General features: G+C 40.6%; 1 long non-coding RNA gene across 1 annotated transcript; it reads left to right on the top strand.

Annotated features, from left to right (window-relative positions):
• Window positions 1-14,542: 14,542 nt before the first annotated feature.
• LOC132474855 (uncharacterized) lies at window positions 14,543-15,808 on the top strand. Its single transcript, XR_009529747.1, has 2 exons — window positions 14,543-14,975; window positions 15,487-15,808. It is a non-coding gene; the product is annotated as an uncharacterized LOC132474855 (long non-coding RNA).
• The last annotated feature ends 1,908 nt before the right edge of the window (window positions 15,809-17,716 follow it).

Raw genomic sequence — 17,716 nt, 5'->3', positions numbered from 1 at the left:
GTGTACATGTGTGCACGTGTTGCTTGATGAATGATCATAGCCCCTTTGTGTATGTTGTGTGTGTGTGTGTGTGTGTGTGTGTGTGTGTGTGTGTGTGTGTGTGTGTGTGTGTGTGTGTGTGTGTGTGTGTGTGTGTGTGTGTGTGTGTGTGTGTGTGTGGCTGAGCATGAACACACACATACCGAAATTCAATCTGCAACAAAATGTAACTCCCAATATCACGTTGTCCTGTCCTTTCAGTGGAGCCTCCAAATCAGAGCTGAAAAATAAAAGGCATTTGCCGGAATTGACGCAGTCGTCCTAATGTGTTGCAGTCCATCAGTTTCCTTGCCTTTAAAAGTCACTGTCATTCTTGTCAATTTCAACTCCACCCTCTGTTTCTCATGTTGAGGGCATCAGAAGGAATGCATAAACAAATGACGTCTTAGAAATCAGACCCAGAAGGATGACTCATTTGGCTTTGAGGTCCTGTTATTTTTCAGAATAAGGCATAGAGCTATTAAAGGAGCATTTCACCGATTGATGCATGAATATGTATTGAAATTAGGTCCTATATGTAGTCGAATAATAAAATAAAATTCTAATTTGGTGCCACCTTGACCGAGAAAAGGCAGAAAGTGACTTTTTGGCGCTTGTGGATTGAAGACAACAACTCCCACCATGCACCACGATGCACAGCTTCGCTGGCCACTCCCGCTGATCTAGATCTCCGCCTATCGGACACCTCGCTTTTCCATCTACCAAGCTGATACCGCAAGACTGCTTGAAAATCATTTCACACAACATTTCTAGTGATGATCCAGTACCTTCCGCCATTGTACTTCAGTTTTATCAACAGCCTCTGTTAGCTTAGCTTCAGACGCTGTGGATGTTAGTTTCTGCTGGTGAAGTCCCACCCATTGGCACTGCTCTAATAGGTCTGTAGCGTCAGTGGGTCCCACCCCCTATAGAGGGGTGGGACTAGTGCTTGTAGTCTTACGAGAATCCTCCCCTCTTACACTTCCTATTTACTTTTACGCAAAAATCGTCATATTGCGTCATCTTAAACAGGAAGTGTTGGAGATCGATACGGATCTCTCCAGTCTCTCCAGAAAATAAGGGAATGATGCACGACCATTCAAAAATATGAGTGGGTTTCTAACGATACAAAGCTTAATGGAAATGGTTGAAGTTTCCCTTTAAGAAATGTTGTGTGTACATATACTGCACTACTGCTAAAATGTATGTATGTATGTATGTATGTATGTATGTATGTATGTATGTATGTATGTATGTATGTGTATGTATGCATACATGTCTACGTAATTGTGTGTGTGTGTGTGTGTGTGTGTGTGTGTGTGTGTGTGTGTGTGTGTGTGTGTGTGTGTGTGTGTGTGTGTGTGTGTGTGTGTGTGTGTGTGTGTGTGTGTGTGTGTGATTGGAAGCAATCCGCGGAGATGGTGGTTCTTGGTGACATGATTGCATCATGCATCTGCTGCAGATTGTTCCAGTGCACATTCATCAGTGGTCTCCTCCCATCTCCATGCTGCTGTATTGGATCGAGAGACACTGAGACACTCAAACCATCCAGTCTGACACCAAATTCCCTAGGAACATAGTTCTTCTATGTTTTAATGATTTGTGTGAACAACTGAATCTCTTCACCGTTGCTGCATGCTAAAATGCATTCATTTGCTGCTAACAATATTTGCACTCGTACAAGCAAGTTCAAAGGTGTGTATGTGTACGGTGTGTGTGTGTGTGTGTGTGTGTGTGTGTGTGTGTGTGTGTGTGTGTGTGTGTGTGTGTGTGTGTGTGTGTGTGTGTGTGTGTGTGTGTGTGTGTGTGTGTGTGTGTGTGTGTGTGTGTGTCAGTAAACTGGTGTGCGTTTAGTGCGTGCGTCACTGAATCCTTGATCCAGGATTGGATGTGGTTTAATGCTGTGCCCCCCAAAGGTCCTGTAGCAGGGGCTTAAGGGTCTGCGAGAGATAGAGGGACGGAGGGAAGGCAGGGGGAGAAAGAAAAGAGGGAGAGAGAAAGGGGGCGAGCAAGAGAGGGAGGGAGAGAGTGGGTGAGAGAGAGAGAGAGAGAGAGAGAGGGTGAGAGAGAGAGAGAGAGAGAGGGTGAGAGAGAGAGAGAGAGAGAGAGAGAGAGAGAGAGAGAGAGAGAGAGAGAGAGAGAGAGTGCCAGGATAATCCCGGTACACGGTTGGTTTACTGCAGATTATGGCTGGAGGCCGTCAAGCATCCTCTATGTCTGTGGTCAGTCCGTTTCCATCTGTAAATATATGTTCATTTTCACATGGGTTCTATTTAACTATGTTTTGCTTTCATGCATAGAACATAAACGCATATACTGTCAACATAACGTTTAGTATGTGTACATACGCATTAATTCCTTTGACCTTGAACATAATTATGCATGTCTGTGTGTGTGTGGGTGTGTGTGGGTGTGTGTACATGTGTATGTGTGTGTGTGTGTGTGTGTGTCTGACGTGTGTGTGTGTGTGTGTGTGTGTGTGTGTGTGTGTGTGTGTGTGTGTGTGTGTATTAATTGTTTCTCTTGCTTTGTTGCTCTACAAACGCAGGCATGTTTATACGGGGCATAATAATGTGTGTGCATGCTGATGTGATTCATTAAAGGCATCTCATAGGCAGAGCTATGTGCTAGTACGGGCGTGTATAGTGTGTGTGGATGTGTGTGCGCACTTTATGCACATGTTTGTGTGTGTGTGTGTGTTCTATGATAACATCAAGGCTGATCTTCACCGTTGATGCAAGCAGTGCCCCCCTTAACTCTCTGACTCCACACACACACACACACACACACACACACACACACACACACACACACACACACACACACACACACACACACACACACACACACACACATTTCCTATTCCTAATCCCAGTTGCTCTTGGTCTTCGCTTCCATTGGGCAGGCTGCAGCAAATCAGCTGAGCACAATTCATTCCTAATCCCCTATGGCTGCCTAGCTCCCCCCCCCCCCACCAGCATGAATTTAAAAAAAAATTAGCAGAGAGTGGGGGAATGCGTTCAACAAATAAGTCCCAAGCAATGCCTTCCTTCCTCTGATCTCCCTCCCCCCTCCCTCTCAACCCCCCCCCCCCCCCCCCTCGCCCCTTTCAACAGGAGCAGCTTTGAAGTGAGCTTCGAGTGTGCGTTTGAGTCAGTGTGGAACACGTGCTGTGGTGATGGGTGTTTTTTTCCCACAGTCAATGGCGTGTTGAAAACAGATTTGTATATGAACGAATGAGGTTGATCCTTAATGGTTTTTTTCTGCAGGAAAATTGCCATTCATAAAGGCAGACAAGCAACAGCTATGATGACACGTTAATGACACAATCATAATGACACGTTAATGATGTATTCATGTAGGATTACACTTCATGAAACAATATATTTGTAATTTTGTTGTGTAATGTTTCCCCTTTAATGTTAATTTTCATATTGCTAGTCTTTAAAAAGTTGTCTTGCACTAAACAAGTGGAAAATGTTTTGTAACAAATGCCAGACTAAACTATTTGTGTGAGCAATATAAAGCAAGGCGGCCCCAGTGCTCTTGTTTCTCAAGTACAAAAGGCATGATTTGTCCCCTGAGACTGTTACCACACATTGGTGCAAAAAGGGGTTGGAGGGGCTGTGTGAACAGAATTGATTACAGCTGGGAGTTGACATGGCATTATTCCAATTAATGTAGAAAAAGCTAAAAAAAAATGAACAAAGACATCCCCCCACAAAATGATAGATTTTGCCATGATTTTGTATGCAAGAAGGCAGAGGCCAAAGGTCGTTTTGGGCCAGGTCAGCACGGTAAAAGGCAGGTGTAGGATTAAAAAAAGGTAGGCACACCAAAAATTCACCATGGCAAATGTGGTAAAAAGTTAGGATGTGTAAAGATGAAAGTAATAACAAAGGACAGTTGAAATCTTGTGGAAGGCCATTTCATCCGTTTTTCCTGTTCCTTACATTGACAGCATTTACATTATTCCCCCATAATACTGGAGTTCTGTGAAAGCAAAAAATGACAGGGAACCACATAAGGTCTCGCCCCTGGTGTCTTAGCTGGTGCCCTGTGAGGCGCTGTGAATGCCCCCATGCTGTGGAGCTGGAGTTTACAGCATCCTGCAGGCCAATAGAACACGACCAGACCAGTTGGACTTGCTCATTTGGGTTATGGACACTGTAACGGGTTCCAAATGAGTGAGAGCAGGCAGAGTTGTCGTCCCTCAGCGGGAGATCGTTTTAATGTCTTTAAAGCCGAACAAAAATACTTAAACTATCACAAAGGTTCTCTCAGAGTAATCTCTTTGGTCCGTTCTGGATCTCTCTGGTCCGTTTTCTCCTGGATTCCTTTCTCCTCACTACAACACAAAGCAGGCACATAAGTACTAACACTCCCTGATTGGCCTGAGTGCTGACACCTGCCCGCACTCAGGTCCAATCCCCCCCCAGCCAATCCGGTGCTCTCCCAACCTGCCCATACTCCCCCTGCAGGCCAGACGTCGCACGTCCCCCCACAGACACGATATATTATCCTTGACTCATGTTTTCTCTTTACAGCTGCTGTAGGTACGATTTTGAGGGAGAGCAGAAGACAGCAACATTTTCTAACTAATCCAACAGAACATCCCCTCACTCTCTGCCTATTTATCCGCCATTGAGATGTGTTGATCCTTGGCCCTTTAGGAAGGACCACATTTATGATGACAAACTTACTAAAAATTATTACATGACATAATTTCAGCTCATTTCAGGAATATTACTGGAACTCAATGACAGGGAGAGCCAAAGGCCGGAGATAAAGTCGAACAAATAAACAAAATACTGACAACATGAACACAAGTCGGGAGGGATAGGGATAGGGATAGAAAACTCCAGAATGGGGACTGAGTACTAGCCCCAGTGCATTGCAATAGCCACCAAAGTGTGCTAATAACCCTATACAGTTCAAGCAGCGTTGTGGAGCTGAATCCTCACAGCACCCATAGCATTAGGCAAGAGGTTCAAGTATTTCACATCTTTGTAGATCAGAGAAGTAACATACATAACAACAAAACCCAGCTAACAAAGTACCGCTCTTAACTAACAATCTAGGGCCTAACCACTTAATCGTTCTACCATAGGGTTCTTATGTGGATGTAGGGCCCTTTAGAACCTAAAAGCATAGGCCATATACTTTGAACTTTATGGCAAGAATATACTGTTGAATATTACATGTATTGCCTTCCCTGGGCAATACAATACAAACAAGTCGGACGAAAGATCTGTACTAAACGAATGTGATTGCAATCAAAAAATAAGTAAGGTGAAAATAAGGCAGAGAAGTAATTCATTTTAGATCTCTTTCTGAACTCAGAAGAGCAGAAGGACGCCAGTTTGAATGTACTGCAACTTTTTCAAAAACAATGCGTCAATTGAGTTTTTAGTATTTTAACATCCCTCTTTTTATCAGTAGTCTAAAGAAACAAAGATATAATAGGACCATATTTTTTTAAGTAAAACTTACAATTTATTTACACAAATAAAAATATCATCAGTAATAATGTGTTTTTAAATATATATAGATATACAGAGCCTTGGGCTACTTAAATAAAAAAAAATTGGCCTTCTCTTTTAATCCACTAAATTATTAAATTATTCAAATGCAATCGGATCATTACACAGTGCAGAAGTAGCATTTCCTGTAATTGTAATTAACAGTGTTGTTTGCTCCTCAAGAAGAACCCTTTGGAGTGTGTAACCATTTCCTGCTAATGGTGCACTATGGTTCCTCCAAGGTGTTGCTTTTCATGGCCCGGGGCCTTGTCTCATAGACCTGTTTGTTGTTTGTTTATCGAGCTTCCTGAGGACAAGGACCTACATCCATTGCAGACAAGTAGAACAGCAAGGTCCTAAATATACAGTGTTCAGTAACCAAACATTCTCCTGTTGTGGCTCTAAAGACTATATGAAAATAAATATGGGATTTGACAAGGGAAATAGAAGAATGAGGGCACAGACTCAGCCAGTCTCAATTTGCTGGAGGCAACGCTAAGACGTGAATCATTCACCGATTCATAATCTCCCACTTCAGCCTGAAACAAGCGTCATGGTGAAATCTCGAGGGGCCATTTCAAATGCACTGAATGCATCTTTAATCCAAACTCCTGCTGCTCCAGCCAACGGAAGATCACGAACAATAAATCGATTATCCTTTTCTTTTTTTATTTCAACCCGAATGCTATGTTGGGTACTTCACAATGAGAAGTCACACTTTTGAGGGGAAATGTTTTAAAGGCTACCAGGGTATGTCAACCTTTCCATAACAAATATTCTAAGATGTAAGAATTAATTGCATTGCAACATCACAGCTCTCTATTTCACAAAATCCCTGCAATATAATTTACCCGAACATAAAAACATTGCACAGCCTGACCATTGCAATGCCAGCAGCATATTTTAAATATGCATTGGCATTCAACCATTTTTGTATTCATTGCACTTCATTATACAAATGAACATAACACTAGCACAAATATAATCCCTAGGTTCTCTTTAGGATGAAAAAAGAAAATTGAAAAAAGGGCATGTTTTTCTTTATTCTGGGGTGCAAAATGGGATGTACATGTTTCAATAGAAAAGGAGAAGTTGATAGAAGAAAAGTCAGTACTGTATTGGTTTTCAAGGTGATCATTTGGGCTGGGTGTTTAATTATCAATCTTCTAATGTTAACTTACAACAGTCCTTTTTAATTGCTCAAAACCAATGGTCAATTTGTTATATTTTAACTGTATACTGCCTACGCCTAACAAATATTGGAACGATATTTACCTTGATGCTGTAAATAATGGTTCAGTGTTGTGGAGTGATGATGGTACTACATAAACTGGTGTCAAAAGATAATTCATTATTAACATCGAGTTCTATCCAGATAACACCGAAAGAAACTTCAAATTAAGTTTGATTTAATTAAGTGACACAGTTTTTAATCATCCAACCATAATCGAATAGGATGGTGCAGTGTGATGATTTGCGCCTTTTCGTCACTGCAGACAAAGGCGTTAGATAAACAGATAATAGATAACTGAATCAGAAAATCAACAGAGAATTTACACAGAACACCCCCAGAATACAAAAAGGAAAGAGAAATGCCAAAGGGACTTTAGAGAATAGCCCTCCAAAAAAGTTAGTATGAATAAAGCACGAAATGTAAATTATAACCTGCTACAATACTCGGTAGTTATTGTATGCAAACGTCTGATAGGGTAGCTTATAGAAATAATGTGTAAGCTATTGGGTAGTTTAGAATAAAAATCACTTAAAAGGATACTTTGTATCATTGTATCATGAAATTAAATATTATAGTTTGCACCATCGTGGCATTCTATATTGAAACATCTATTAGGATTTTTTCCATTAAAATGGTTATTCATTATAAGGCCAAAAGCTGTATAATAAAGTTAAATAGAGTTAAATTACAACCAGGAAAATAACATGCAGCTACGATGTTAAAACATTCAAACATCATGCAGCAAGGTACTGTAGGCCGACATATAAAAAACAGTTGCATCGCATTTGCACATTGATGAGCATTCAGTTCAATATTTAAGCAGCTGTTGGCTACCTCAAAATGAAAGGGTTTTCAAATGCTTTACTTTGAATAAGTTAGTTTCAGTGGGCAGAAGTGGTTACTGAATTGCTGTGTCCCATTGTCTGTGCATATATACGAAACAACAGTTAGTTGCTGTACATAAAGGTACCTAATATTCTGAGACGTATGTATTTGACCTGTGCTGCATGAGCCAGATCTTCAGCCATCAGGTGGAGGATGGCTGGGGCTCCAGGAAGGTCAACGTGCATCATTGACTCAATGATTGGCATATATATATATTTTTAAGATTTATTTTTGCATTTTATGATAGAGTGAGATACAGGAAGGTATGGGAGATAGAGGGGAGGACATGCAGCCAAGGGCCACGGACAGGAATCGGACCAAGGTCGCTGCAATCACGACTAGGCCTTAATAAAACCCGCTCTACCCGTTGAGCCACTGGGGCGCCCCCAAAGATTGACATCATTGATGATTTTGAAAAGTATTTAGACACCTCCTCCAGGGACTCCCGCTGGTACCCCTCACAGAGGTCCAAAGTAGGAATGTAGTTGGGATAAGACCATTTTCTTCCAACCAGTGGTCAATGCGAGGCATGTAGGATAGACGTCACACTGGGAGAGGGCAGAGAGCTTTCTCAGGTCGATGCTCATAGGTGCAAGGATCAATCCTTCCTTGGGACATTGATGATGACGGCGCAGCTCTATTCACTATCAGACGGTTTGCTGGTGGTTCATCGCTTCCTTCCAACAGTTGTAAATTGTTCCGCTCAATATTGAGGACATGCCACAGAAGGTTGCTGTTGAGAGATGTCAGGGACAACTGCAAAGACCTCCGGCTCTTCACTCAGGACCCCCTGTTCAGGTGACCCAAGTCCACCTGGTAACCCTTCCTTTTACAGTCCCCTAATTACTAGGTATTTACCCGGTACATACATGGTAAATCATGTATGTACCTCCGAGACGGATGGATATTAAAACGCACCTTACACCTGTTGAGGTGGCATGCTCCGGTAGAGCTGCTCTTTAGCATCGTGCTAACCGGGGCTAACAGAGCCTGTCTCTTCCCGTCTTATTAACTGTACTTATGGGAGAGAGCCCGATTAAATCCGGATATTTTAATGAATTGGGTGTTATAGGTTTTAAACAACATGTCCGAGTTATTTGAAGCTCCGCTAGCTCGATGCTAAAGTGCTAACCGGAGCTAACAGCCTGTCCCCTCCCGTCCTATTAACTGTATTTATGGCTATGCCTTTTTCTCTTTTCAATATGACCAAACACAATGGCCAGAGGACCAGCATCCTTTTTTAACTGATAAACAAAATAATCTTTGAGTTCTACATGTTCTAGAAATGTTCATTAATTGACAGTCCTAATGTTTATTTTCTTGTCTTCTGATTCTTTATTACAGTATGGAAGGGGAGATTTGGAGGTACCTGGTCAGGTCTTGGTCAGCCTTCAAATCCCAGATGTGGAGACTGCAGGGATACCTCACAGAGAAGACACTAAAGAGCCATCTCTCATTCATCGAGTGGACTCATTGGTTTGCGAATGACCACAAAGATGCTCCCATAGGCAGATTGCTGCATGGCATTCACCACTTATTCAAATTGAAGAGGTTGAAGCAGTCTTCCTTGTGGTCACTTGCCATAACACTGTCATGTGTTTTATGAAAACACCATCAGTAACATTTAAATTGAGTTGATGTGGACGGCTCTTTTTTTTGTCAGATTTCTTCAGTGTTCAGTGCCTGTTTGTGAGATATGCATTGTTTGAAAGATAAGCCTTTGATTTTGATTAATTTTAATATGCCTTTCATCAACAGTGGTTTGGGGTTTTATAACAACAATTAAAGTGCTTAACTACTGGTGAACGATGTTGCAGAACATATATGGTTTGTGTTGATTGCATGGAAAAGGGAATAACCAATTACAACTTATATGGTAAGAGCCTGGTAATACCATGGAAACAAACAAGGCTTCATTTTACAGAACAGTATCAGCTTAATTACTGGGTAAATTGTCGTTTTTTACTTGGTAACGTCGCAGAACGTACATGGTAAAAGTTTGTGTAGAATGCATGGAAAAGGGAATAATGTATTACAAATTATATGGTAAGAACCTGGTAATACCATGGAAACAAACAAGGCTTCCTTTTACAGTACAGTTTCAGCTTAAAGGTTGGGTATGGAATTTGCTTTTTTGGCCATTTTTGTAAAATTACTTGAAATCCTTATCATAACCCGTTTACAGCCACTGAGTTAGAAGTACTGACATTAAAATTAAACAAGTCAATCATCTGGGGAACGGGCAGGGCTCGAAAAACTCCAGCCAATCATTTGGATTGCCACCTCGTTGCATTGGACAGTAAGTACGTCAATCAAACGGTCGTACTGCACTCCCCCTCCCCCGCGCCCCGCGCACGACCCCTTCGTGCAGTACTCGTGAGTCGTGACCCAGAGCTCGTGACCCAGAGCAAGCTCCTGTTTGTTGTTATCCTGCGGTAGCTACTGGAACTAGTTAATCCACATTTGGACCTAGCAGTAGAAGACAATTTCCATGGCAGACAAGACGCCACCATCCCCAACACCACCACCACCACCACCAGCAAAGAGAAGGAAAACTCTTTTTCAGAGAGTAATTGATAATAAAAACGCTGAAAGAGAAAAACTGAAATCAAGAATAATCCTAGGCGCTGCTTTCGAACGTTGGCGGCCACTGAAGGACGAGAAGGGTCTAAAAACCGATGCTTGTGTGGCGGTTGACCTAGTTTCAAAGTTTATACCGTTTATACTCGGTAGTTGAGACGAGTGTATTACTCGTTGTGAAAATGTCCACACCGCAGCAACCCTAGTGAAAACCAGGACTTCCAATACAATTATATGAAACAAACATACATTTTCTAAAAATAGTAATGATTTATGTGACCGTTTAATGTTTATAACATCTGGTGCAACCATAGCCGCGAGAACGTATTCTCAGCAGGGGGTGCTGGAAAAAAAAAACTCAGCCTGCACTAGACTCGCAACTCGTTACATTGATAAAAAAGATATATAGCAGCGCAGCTCAATTACACCAGTGCATGCGCGCACAGTTGAAAATCGATCGTTGTGTTCACTTCCTTCACACCATGGTTCACATCCAGCTGCTCACAGAACAAGTTTAGCGCACCACCGCTACCCTCACACTTTTTCATATAACCTTTTTTCAGCACTAGGTCATATGAGCATTAAATAAATGCTGCGTCTCAAAATGCCTTGGACAGCAGCGAGGATGACTCGCTTTGCCACGGGCCGAAACAGTTCGGAGCGACCACAGCCAGAGCGAACACAGCGGGGCAGAGGAGTGTCAGGAATAGTCTTTGGTGTACACATCAGTACGGCCTATTTTCACTACTGTTTAGTGTCAATGCAGTGTTTTATTCTATGCCTATATATATTATTTCAATGAATACAATTTATTTATTCATAAAAACAAGATCTGGTCTTCAAATCTTTTTTCCAAATATAGGTCGTCTTACAATGGGGTTTGTGTTTATATTCGGACCAATACGGTACAGCGGGCGCTCACATGACGTTAAGCATTTCCTGGTGCATAATGTGACGCTTCAGAACCTAAAATCCCGTTTCTCCCCGTTGACACGACAACACATAACCGGCGTTTTCAGAAATCTCCACTTTGGCCAGAGTTTTTAGAAATGATCGTTTTCTGTGATAAGACAGGGCCTCGGGCAGGGGGTGTTGCAGCACCCCCAAAACCCCTACTTCCCGTGGTACTGGGTGCAACTTACAGCTGAATGTAGTGCCATGTTGTTAAACGAAAACCTACGCTAGCCTGGCTCGCTCTCGCGCATCTCTGTTCGCGCTCGTGCATGATTGCGCGTCCAGGTACTTGGAATGGGTGGAGTCAGAGTCAGCGTTGAAGGAGAGGGGGTAGGACCATTTGAGTTGTGTATTTTCGCAAATCGCATACCCAACCTTTAATTACTGGGTAAATTGGTGTGTTTTACTTGGTAACGTCGCAGAACGTACATGGTACAAGTTTGTGTTGACTGCATGGACAATGGAATGTATCTTTTATAAATTATGTGGTAAGAACCTGGTAATACCATGGAAACAAACGAGGCTTCCTTTTACAGTACAGTTTCAGCTTACTTACTGGGTAAATTGTCGTGTTTTACTTGGTAACGTTGCAGAACGTACATGGTACATGTTTGTGTTGACTGCATGGATAATGGAATGTATCTATTATAAATTATATGGTAAGAACCTGGTAATACCATGGAAACAAACGGCTTCGTACCCAGTATTTAAGAAGATGACCATGACACTAGAGGAAAACTGTTCCTGCAGAGGTTGTTACCAGGTAAGTAATTCCGTAGTGGTAAATCGAATAAACCCTTTCTAAATGGGTGTAGCTATGAATAATATCTAAGAAAAATTATTTTATTGGAAAGCACTATGCTAATTTCTAGATAGTACATCATTAAATTTGGGCTGTTACCAACATAAACCTTGGATAATAGGTGTTTATAAGAATTGGTTGCCTAATTTCCTAGGAAGTACACAATATCGGAGTTATTACCAACCTAAAACAGTTACAACTACACGCTACTTAGTTGAGTTGATGATAGTGGAGGTTTTACGTAGTACTTCAGCTGTAATTCCTCTGTATTTACCTTCTTATTACCAGTGGTGATTACACAGTAATACACTATAATTGACCGGATAATTCCTCTGTATTTACCTTCTTATTACCAGTGGCAATTACCCAGTAATACACTATGATTTACCATGTATGTACCGGGTAAATACCTAGTAATTAGGGGACTGTAAAAGGAAGGGTTACCGTCCACCTCCCTTTATCAGAAAGGATGCAGGGATGTGCTCCTCAGAGGCGTCTCCTTCCAGGCCTCGAGGAGTCTGAAACAGAAGATGTGCTTCTCCTTGACCTGGTCAGACCCCTCGCTCCGTACGTGGATGGACTTCTTCTGCAAACTGAAGGAGCCCTTCCACACCACCAGGATGCTGCTGGTTGAGGTTTGTTTGGTGCTGTGGACACGTGTTGAGTGTTTTATCATATCACTTAAGCCCTAGCAGGATGAAGGAGAGGTGTGTGTGTGTGTGTGTGTGTGTGTGTGTGTGTGTGTGTGTGTGTGTGTGTGTGTGTGTGTGTGTGTGTGTGTACTTACCAGCTATCGAAGGATTGGGAGCTCCATCACACAAGGGTCTCTGTCACATCCCATAGTTGGCCTTCATTTACATTCCGTAAATGCAGAAAGTTTGAATAACGTGTGTGGTAACATTCTCCAGTCAGATTACTGTCTAGGCTGTTCTGTCCTGGTAAAGTTGATAGTGTCGGATGGTGCATGGCACCCAGAGGATGATGTGGGGGATGGAGAGACAGAGACACAGACAGACATAAAGAAAATTATTGTCTAGTCTAGGGTGATTGACAGAGGCGGACAGAGTACACAGCTTCCTTACTTGAGTAAAAGTACAGATAGCCCTTGCTAAATTTTACTCAAGTACAAGTAAAAGTACTACAGTCAGATGTCTACTTAAGTAAAAGTACTGAAGTACTTGTTTTTAAAAGTACTTGAGTATCAAGAGTACAAGAGTACACTTTCTAAATATTGCAATACTACTGCCACAGTGCTTACATTTATGTATAGAAACGTTGTACATGGAGTTATGAAAAATGTTAATACTTTGAAGAATGTAAAAGGAATTTAAAATAAAATCAAGTAATTTTCATATTTTTACCATGTTGCTTTATTTAACATTTCTCACTTTCCCACAAGGCAATAGCACAATAGTATACAGTATAACAGTATAGTCGAGAACATAAAAACAATTGCTCAGCCTACATAAATATGTAATATCAGAAAAGAAAATTCAGCTAACAATTGTATGTATGTGTGAATTTCTCTGTTTTTTCGTCAATCAAATCAACAATCATCTCTCATCTAAATCTGACCATAGAGTTTACTTTGGCGGAAAGCAAAGGTGATTGCTGATAGGCTGAAGGCTGTCCTAATCAGTGGCGCCTGCACAATCCAATCACGTTTGAGAGGGAAACAACAAATTGAGGGTTTCCGAGATTTTTCTTTTCTCCTTTTATTTTTTAGAAGAACGGGTACTCACGGTTATGGATAGAAATGTAGCGGAGTAAAGAGTACAATATTTGCCTCTCAAATTTACTTGAGTAAAGTCATGAGTACTCCCCAAAAATGATACTCGAGTAAAGTACAGATCCCTCAAAATTACTGTACTGTACTCAAGTAAATGTACTCTGTTACTGTCCGGCTCTGGTGATTGATAAAAACAATGTGTCTCTTACTTGGCCAATCACTGACTGTCTGGAGCTTCTTTTGACTCATGCATTATTTGTCCTGATATTCCTAAGCAAATGTGTCTCCTGGTACTCTGTGAAAATATAAGACAACAATAGACATTGACAAAGATTTATGTCTCTTTGCAGTCTACCAAGAAGCTAGTTATTTTGCGGCCCAAAACTGAACATCCCTGGTGTTTCAGATTCTAATAAATCTGAACTGAAATATAAAAAACCTGGGCTGCCACATCCTCTGGCAACCCTTTCTGTCTCAAGACCGTAACCATTTTGGAACTTAACACTGATGGATAAAAAGGTGTGTGTTGTGTTGTGTTGTGTTGTGATAGGTCGAGGATGAGTTATCAAGGGAAGTAGGGCATGGGCTACACCGGATTTGTCAATCATTACCGCCAAACTCTAGTCAGCACTTAACCAAGGCTGGGCCCTGGGTATCCATTACTGTTTCAGAAGCAGACAGCAGGCCTTGGCAGCGATCTGTTATGCAGCCAGAGATGAATGCAACCTGACAACAGTTCTGGATTAAACCTTCTCAGCACACTGAGGCTCTGTGAAGCGCTGCAGGGACATCAGACTCCGTTCTGCTGATGTAACCCAGGTTTACATGACACCGTTTCATTTAATTCGATTTAAATCACAACCCCTTTTAAAAGTTTGTTACTAATCAGTAAAAAATACATGGCTTGTGTATTGTCGTTCTAAATAGTGCCACAGAATGAGATAAAGATATATATTGGGAAAATATTGCAAATGAATGCATTTAAATTATTGAATCTAAATAGTATGGTGTGATTTGTTAAACCACCTGTAACTCAACAAAGTCGCATGGCTTAGTTAGCCAATCAGAAATTAGACCCGCAACCCTCTTTTTAGCGTCAACAGATAGCAGTTACGGAGATTCGTCCTTTTCGGGACGAGCCACAGATGAGATTCGACGATAGACTACTGTTTTTTAATAGTAACCTAAAGATGAGAGATTCCCCCGCCACTAAAAGTCCCGAAAAGCCTGTGCAGTAAATCGAAACCCTTGGTGAGTCTCCTTGTGTAAACATTTGGATTTTAATTGTGTTTTTGGGTGAGAAAAGAACGTGATAAGCCGCTAACTGGCCGCTGCTAATGCTGCTTGCTAACTGCCTAGTATAGCGCGTGGTGTCGCTGCACTTGGCGTGCCGTGACTGATGTGGGGGAGGGGATGTGAGGCCCGTTGCTGGGGCTGCGGGCAGATTGTCGTTTTGCCGTTGGGTTATGCATTTTCTTCACTGTTTGATGTTGCGGTCTGTTGATGGGTTAGTGATGTTGCTAGCTGTGTTAATTTGCTTTATGGTGAAAAGGAATATGTAAATCTGTGATTTATAGAAGTTATCTTCAAAATTATAATTTCTTTCAGTAAACTATATATTTGAACCGATTTATATAGAGTTAAGTGTAAATCATTTAAGTTTTACACTGTGTTAAATTACCTTAAATATTATTGATATAAAAGTGATTGAAATGTATTATATAGATAGACTATTAACTAGACTTTTGGCTTTGCTGTCAAGGCCGGGTTTTTTTGGTTGTGTGGATTGAGATTGGATCCTGGATCGTCTGCATCCTGCTCGCCCTCCCTGGAGGTCTGCAGCGGTGTACAGACTGGCGAGCTACCCCCCATCGGAGCGATCCTTTTGAACCCTGAACGGAAGGAGCAGGTGTTGTTGTTTCTGCAGTGTGGTAGGGGCAAGAGACTTTGATTTATTTATTTATTTTTTAATCGCACGGACCAAACCGGAGTGGTTTTCCACATGGACTGAGTGAAGCTAGATCTTTGGAGTAAGCTGTTCTCAGTTTTGCTGTGTACTGTTTGTTTTGTTGAGACGTGTGATTCAGGGATGTTTTAATTTGGTCAGAGGTGTTTTAAATCCTGTTGTTTTGTGTCTTTGTTTTGATTTGTTTTTGTTTTGTAAGGGAAGACTCTTTTCCAGAGTCTTTTTCTTTATTTTTATTTATTTTTTTATTGGTGGGACGTTCGACATACATTATAGCAGGCATCTCCAAACGGCGGACTGCAGTCTTGACGGTCATATCCGGACCCATGACCAATTAAAAAAAAAAAAAATTATATAAAAAAGTTTTTTTATTTTTTATTTTTTTTAAGATGTAATCTGACGTAACGAACGAATCAAAACGAACGAATCAAATAAACGAATCTTTATAGTGAACTGAACTGAATGAACTAGTTCCCGGAAAAGAATCATTTTGCCCATCCCCAAATAAACATTTTTTGTTTTCTTCCTAAAAAACTGTTATATTTGATTAGGAGCTCTATTTAGAAATATTTGTTTAGACAAATGTACAATTTCAAGGTTACGTACAAGCCTGCGCATGCGCATTAAATACAAAGACGCTTACGACTACTGGACCAAACCGCAGTGTTGCCAACTTAGCGATTTTGTCGCTATATTTAGCTACTTTTCAGACCTTTTTCAGCTGCTATTGGTGACTTTTGGCGACTTTTTGAGGTGAAAGCACTATCGCTATTACCTCTTCACAACGAGCACCGGGTGCCTGCGCGGCCCCTCCCCCGTCTCAACGCACTTAACTCTGCCATTTAGATTGTTAATATATATTGTATACAAAAATATGTTATGTTTAAAAATGTTCATGTTTAAATGTGACCTGTTGTAGGCTCCTACGCGGACCATAAGGTTAACTTAAGAAAAAAAAATAATAATAATAAAAACATATTAAAATAAAAACAATAAAAAAAAGACTTTAGAAGGACTAACTCTGCAAGAGTGGGTCCATTTAGATTGTTAATGTATATTGTATACCAAAAAAAAATGATGTTTAAAAATGTCAATGTTTTACTGTGACTTGTTAGGCTCCTAAGTGGACCATAAAGTTAAAAACCAAACCAAACTTAATTAAAACAAAAATGGAAAAAAATAATATAAATAAAAAACAACAACAAATAACACCTAATTAACTCCGCCGCAGTGTCACTTTTTTGTCACTTTCGCCGGTCCAAAGCCCGGATAAAGGAGGTGGGTTGATTTTTTTTAAATTGGATAAAACAAATTATAACAGATGCATATTATGACTTAAATGAGAAACAATTGTTTGATTAAATTTTAATCCTTTTGATTGGATAAAACAAATTATTTCTGATAGATATTTCTTAAATGAGAAACAATTGTTGGAGTGAATCAATATTTTTTTGTTTAGTATTTAACATACGATTTAAATGTATTAACTTCATTCAAAGAATAGAATTATACTTGGTGCCAAGTTGTATTATTTTGTTTTTATGAACATAGGAAATATTGTTTGAGGCAAGCTATATATTTGTCATTGGCTCAAGTTATGTAATATAGATGTGAACCATTACCCTACATTTTTTTAATTGGTTCAATGAAAGACTTTTTCCAGTGCACATAAGAGTTATTCCCACATATTTAGATTCTACTAAGTGGTAGCCAACCTCTCACCTTAAAAAGGTTCTAAGAGCTTTTTAGAAGTGTATCCCGCTAGCTCTACCACAGTAAAACACAGGTCAAGAACTGTTGTTGCCAGTGGATCTCCAGGGTGGGTGTAACACACATAGACATAGACAAAGAGATAATTATACAGGTTAAACTCGCTTAATATAGACTATATAAAATGGAATAAACTGACTTCTGAAATGTGTACATTGGTGGCTACAAAACGGCTACACACGTAGGACTACTCTTTAAGAGGGTTATGGTTTTGGTATTTCTGAATATTGTTTTTTTGGGTTCCGGAGGGATTATA

Source organism: Gadus macrocephalus, chromosome 16, assembly GCF_031168955.1.
Source record: "Gadus macrocephalus chromosome 16, ASM3116895v1".
NCBI classification, from domain to species: domain Eukaryota; kingdom Metazoa; phylum Chordata; class Actinopteri; order Gadiformes; family Gadidae; genus Gadus; species Gadus macrocephalus.
The sequence above is the reverse complement of the archived record's forward strand: the minus strand, read 5'-3'. Positions and strand labels throughout refer to the sequence as shown.